Raw genomic sequence first — 6,846 nt, forward strand, 5'->3', positions numbered from 1 at the left:
GGTAAGATCAGAGACACGCTTTCCTGAACCTCATGAGACAAATGAATTTTTAAAAGTTAACCAGTAAAAGTTAATCACTGCTTCCCAGTGTTTGGACTGGGTTCTGGGTTAACAGCTGTATCAAATGCAATGATTTGCAGTAGAAATAGAGCTCTAAAGTCCACTCGATAAATAACTGAAAGGTAGTATATAGACGTTAGAGCTGAAGTCATATGCAATTAAACACTAGTATGTGTACAATACAGTGTGGGCAACATTCTGTTTTCAGTCTGAACTGAAAATATTGATACTAACCTTCCATTCTTTTGACTTGTATTACCATGTGTTAAACTGACACAACATTTAACATTTTCACTATTTTACACCACCTTTAATGTTTAAAATGGCACATGTGAACATCAGATAGATTTCAGTTTATTTACAATACCACGTCCTTCTGGTGCAATTGTACACTAGTACACACATACGTGTAGTGTCACCAGTTTATCATCTCTCTCTGACATACACGCTCGCACCATGTTAAGATGGCGTCTTTGTTAAAAACCAGTATGAGGAAGGTAAACCCCAGATGACGTGGTTTAGACGTAGCCAGTCACCACGCACAGTGTAATGAATTCAGACAGTGCCTAAAATGTGAAGAATCCACAATGCATTCAGAATCTAACCATCAAATAATTGCATGCCTGCAGTTCATTGTGAATACTGTATATTCAGCAGTGACAGCACCATGAACACCATGACCTGGTTTGTCAAGTTACTGGTGCGGTTTGAAAAACATGGTTTGTAGACATTCGTATGGTGTGAAAAGTATGTCAGGCATTCTGATTTGAACATCTAATTTCGAGGAGAATAACTGGTGGTTTCTAAGTCAACATTTCATTTTGCATACAAGGATTTGCAAAATATGTGTAAGGTTTGAAGAATTGTGTTCAGGCATTTTAAAGCATGCTGTTTCCTGAGAACTGTGAGGCACTTGACAGCATTTACATGGGTACTTTGTTTTCTGTTATGTAGAGAATATTGGGCCATTCTTCAAGATAAAAGTCTTGTTTTTTTTTTTTTGTTTTTTTTTTGCTTTATCTTATTTTTTGAGGGTTGAGAAGACCTGACAGAACCACTCATAAAGGTGCACTGATGTTCTGGTATGGTGATATGGCGTTGTATCATGGATTGCCAGCGCAATTTTGTCCAGGTTTCAAAACAGATAAAATTGGTTTATCAGAGCTTAAAGTCTTATACTGTGTTAATTCAACACCACCAACAGAAATTTTAAAGGGCTTTTAACGTGGAGTATGCAGCTGCAGTGTGACACTTCGACCCAAGAGAACACTGATTACCACGGTACTAAAGTACGCTGTGGAGAGTAAGTCAATTCCAATTATAATGCACGTTGTAAAGAAATTGTTTATCATCTACATACCCCACCATAAAGTTGCGGATGGCACCTGGCCAGCACCGCACCACAGGCATGTGAGTTCAGAACAAGAGAACTGCAGCTTTTTAATTACAGCCCTAACCAAGGCACACAGCCCCCTGGGGTGTTCAGTACAGCAACAAGCCGTCCCCCAGCCCCAGGAGCAGACGCCCTGCCTGCCCCAGCCCAGCCTGCTTCTCCCTACGAGGAGAAGCAGCATCCACTGTCCTCATTCTGAGGCCCTGCATCGGTAAGCTTCTCACGTTATGCTGTATAATCACATCCAGACGTGGGAGTGTAGGTCAGTTGGGGCTGGGTGGGCCGGCAGAGCTAAAACACACACCGTGGGACTGCAAACACACACTGTGGGACTCCACACACACACAGTGGGACTGCACACACACCGTGGGACTCCACACAAATACTGTGGGATTGCACACGCACACGGTGGGAATGAACACACACACCATGGGACTGCACACACACACACTGTGGGAATGAACACACACACCGTGGGACTGCACACACACACACACACACACACACACGTGGGACTGCACACACACCGTGAGTCTAACTGTGTGGTAGCCTACACACACACACCCTCCTCAGGCATGCACAGGGTATGTGCTTTAGAAGTGCATACATGAATTTCAAGGGAGGAACCAATGCTTGGTATCTGTGTGTGTGTGTGTGTGTGTGTGTGTGTGTGTGTGTGTGTGTGTGTGTGTGTGTGTGATGGGCATCAGTGTATTTCCTATATAATGGGAGATGTTGCTGCATTTCTCGAGCCCACAGCTGACTCCATGGGTCTTTCTGTAGCTACTATCAGACTACACATCAATCTCTATGAGTGACATTTAATTCCCTGCACCAGCCACAGTGTGAATGGAAGCTCAAACACACCCACACACATGTGCACACACACTCACACACACGTGCACACACACACACACACACGCACACACTCACTGTGACCATCAGCCTCTCTGTTTAGAGTAGAGATGAAATAAGCCATAAGGATGAGGGCTTCAGTTTAAAAGAAGATGAATGAGCAGGATGCAGAGAAATGGCAGCAAGGATAAGATAGACATGTGTAGAGTGTGGAGGAGACACACACACACACACACACACACATACACACACACACACACACACCACTCTCATACATACACACACCACACTCACGCATACACACAAACACATACACTACACAAACATACCACACACACATGCACATACATTCACACCACAAAAACACATTTGTGTCCACACACTCCACAAGCATATACCAGACACAACAATAATCATAAGTTACTTTGTGCGTGTGTGTGTGTGTGTGTGTGTGTGTGTGTGTGTGTGTGTGTGTGTGTGTGTGTGTGTGTGTGTGTGTGTGTGTTTGCATTTGTCTATTCATGCATATCATTTTTGGGATTAGTAATATGAAGATATATATTATGGTGGACAATTGGAAAAAAGAAACTTATGGACAATCCTCATGTGTAGTGTATGTGTGTTCATACATGTGTACTGTATGTACACTGTATGTGTATGTGTGTTTATACATGTTTACTGTATGTACACTGTATGTGTATGTGTGTTTAGACATGTTTACTGTATGTACACTGTATGTGAATGTATGTTTATACATACATGTGCGCTGATGTAAAGAATAAATGGGTAAAATGTCATGAGTACCAAACACGGATCATACATTAGTATTCCTCCCACATGTGTGTGTGACAGGTTTAGAGCCCCAACCCCCGCCCTCCCTATCCAACCTAGCACACATACACACACACAGCACACATGCACAAAAAACACATACACAAAAACACACACGCAGACACACACACACACATGTGCTGAGTTATTAGATCTTTAGTCCAAAGATCAAGATAGCAGTAGTCGTCTCACGCACCTAGTAGTCATCTCACGTGCCTAATCTCCCTCGGTTGCTTCTGGGAGTCATGGGCAGACACGACAGGTGTGGAATTTAGGGCAACAAACCACTAGATGCAACTCTGCACATGTCAGGAGGCCCAAAATGATCAACGTGGGGAAGTCGTGACTCTGCGGGCCCCTCATTGGCTGAGATGCCACGTGCGCCGCTTGACTTTGAGCCGTGCGGGTACCGGCTGGGATTAATGAGTTCACACCGAAAGGCTCACGCGGGCTGTGTTCCATCAGTTCTATATGACTGAATCCGCCAACAGCCATTATCCTAGCACTCTCTATACAGAGTGAGAGGGAGGTGAGAGAGAGAGAGAGAGAGAGAGAGAGAGAGAGAGAGAGAGAGAGAGAGAGAGAGAGAGAGAGAGAGAGAGAGAGAAATAAACAGTCCTCCAATAGATTGGGGTGGGTATCTCACTCACAGGTATTCTTTGAGCCTGACAAGCAGGCAGCAGGAAAATAACAGCAGCTGATTAGAATAACGTGGTGAACACGTGGGGTGGGGTTTTGGGGGGGGGCACCTGCCACCGGAGTCTGCAGGGACGACTTCAGAGGAACACTCATTACATCACATCTATATTCACACTCATGCTCTAGTTACACTCCTAAATGGGAGCAGAAGAAACTCCACCATGTAGTACCATGGGGTTCTTCAGCATCTCATTTGGAGCGAAACCTTTTTAGTATCATATCAGAACAGTTAGAATAGAAAAAAACACACAGCAATGACACGCACTCGAATCTCCCCTAAACTGTAGAGTAGGACCATTTACAGTTGTGATCAAATTTATTCAACCCCCAATGCTGCGAAGGGTTTTATGGAATTCAGTGCACATTTGTAATTGTGTTCATAATGAAATCTTACAAGGACTTGTTAAAGAACTAAATGCAACTAAGATAGCATCAATTTTTTTTGTCATAAAGTATTAAATGGCCTTTTTGTGATTTCTTCATTGACACAATTATTCAACCCCTTTACGACTACCACTCCTAAGAACAGAGGTTCATTCCAGTGTTTTCCATCAGGTATTGAAAACATCTGTGGATGTCAACGAGCAGCAATCAAGCATGATAAGCACCAATTAGGCAGATTTAAAAGGACTGTGATACTCAGCTCCTTCTAGACATCTACTGGTGTGTTTCCAAGCATGGTGAAGGCAAGAGAATGGTCCCAGAAGACAAGAGAAGAGGTTATTGCTCTTCACAAGAATGGCAATGGATATAAAAAGATTGCGAAGTTGTTAAATATTCCAAGAGACACTATCGGAAGTATCATTCGCAAGTTCAAGTTAAAGGGCACAGTGGAAACGTTACCTAGTCGTGGCAGAAAGAAGATCCTGACCGCGACTGCTGTGCGCTACCTGAAGCGTAATGTGGAGAAAAATCCCCGCGTGACTGCTAAGGAACTGAAAAAAGACCTGTCAGATGTGGGCACTGAAGTTTCAGCTCAGACAATAAGGCGCGCACTGCATAACGAAGACCTCCATGCCAGAACGCCCAGACGCACCCCCTTGCTGACTCCAAAGAACAAGAAAAGTCGACTGCAGTATGCCAAAACTCATGTGGACAAGCCACAAAGGTTTTGGAACAGTGTACTGTGGTCAGATGAAACTAAATTAGAACTGTTTGGGACAATGGACCAGCGCTATGTTTGGAGAAGGAAGAACCAGGCTTATGAACAAAAGAACACCTTGCCTACTGTGAAGCATGGCGGGGGGTCAATTATGCTTTGGGGCTGTTTTGCTTCTAATGGTACAGGAAAGCTTCAACGTGTGCAGGGTACCATGAATTCCCTTCAGTACCAGGAGATCTTGGAGGAAAATATGATGGAGTCAGTCACAAACCTGCGGCTTGGGAGACGTTGGACCTTCCAACAGGACAATGATCCGAAGCACACATCCAAGTCCACTAGAGCATGGTTGAACATGAAAGGCTGGAACATTCTAGAGTGGCCATCGCAATCACCAGACTTAAATCCAATTGAGAACCTCTGGTGGGACCTAAAGAAGGCAGTTGCAGTGCGCAAGCCTAAGAATGTGACTGAACTGGAGGCTTTTGCCCATGAAGAATGGGCTAAGATACCCATAGGTCGCTGCAAGACACTTGTGTCAAGCTATGCTTCACGCTTGAAAACTGTCATAACTGGAAAAGGATGTTGTACTAAGTACTAAAAAATAATGTCACTAGGGGGTTGAATAAAACTGATAATGATGTGAGCACAGTAAAGACATTTGTGGTTATTCCATCATAAATATTATGTTATGTTTGTCTAATTTATAAGTGCCTCTTTGATTTAATTGTAAATAAGATGACTGAAATGATCAAAATCAATGTCAAACTGGCTAAAACACTTTATTTCAGTGGGGGTTGAATACATTTGATCACAACTGTATGTCACGTTATCGTTTAATCATAACTAGGAGATATGTCTTATTCATGGTAAAGTTCAGTGGTTATTATGGGCTGTAGTAGTTTGACATTTACACACACTCAGGATTACAGTGTCCAGAATTATTTAAATATCTCCCCCACTGCAACAAATCCAGCTAAATCAGTGAGCAGGTAATAATGTGTAATATTGAAATGACTGCCTGTAGTACGTCAGAATAAACCCCCATCTCTAACACACACACACACACAGAGAGAGAGAGAGAGAGAGAGAGAGAGAGAGAGAGAGAAATGCACATATATGCATAAACATATGCACGAGCACAGACACACTGTCTTACTTCGACATTACAACCAACAGATATTCACAACAATCCGTCTTCTCTGGCTCAGTGGCTTTAAGACTGAATGGTGATAGTATCTTGTTTGGCGAGCTGCTCCCTGGCATTACCTCTCTAACTGCTGTACGCCGTCTACGTTTGCTCTCTGGTGTATTAGCTCAAGCTGCGCCTGAACGAGATGCCTCTTAGTGCGGAGTGTAATCTGGGTCTCTTTCAGTGGGGCTAAACTAAGCCTGACGCAACGCAGGGATCGGCTCTAAAAGTTTGGGTTTTTTTTTTTTTTTAATCCCCGTCTGCTTCGACTGTGCCCTTGTTTGTGAAATCAAGAGATGGTATTGATTTTCTCCCTTCGATAAAAATGTTGCCGTTTCCCCGAGGTGCTGTAATCTTGACAGATGCGCGTGACGGGAGAGGCTGGCCTGCGCGCGCCGTTCAAGCTCGGGGCGCGAGCGAGCGGCACGCGGCCGGACCAGGCGAGCTCGTGCAACAGTGGGATATTCCAGTAACGAAAACCTGCCGCGTTAGAGCACGCACCGGTGCCAGAGTGTAGAAATACGGTCTTGCAGGACTTTGGTAATGTAACACATGTAGTATGCAAGCCCCACATTAGAAGGGACCGTGAAACAGCCCAGATACCGACCCCTAGGTTTTGCAACATTTTGTGCTGATTAACGTTAACTAGTAGTAAGGTAAGGTAGTAACTGGGTAGTCTAGTGACACAATTGTTTAATCGGAAAGCCGATTTTTCGA

Source organism: Brachyhypopomus gauderio, chromosome 9 (genome assembly GCF_052324685.1).
Source record: "Brachyhypopomus gauderio isolate BG-103 chromosome 9, BGAUD_0.2, whole genome shotgun sequence".
Classification (NCBI taxonomy): Eukaryota; Metazoa; Chordata; class Actinopteri; order Gymnotiformes; family Hypopomidae; genus Brachyhypopomus; species Brachyhypopomus gauderio.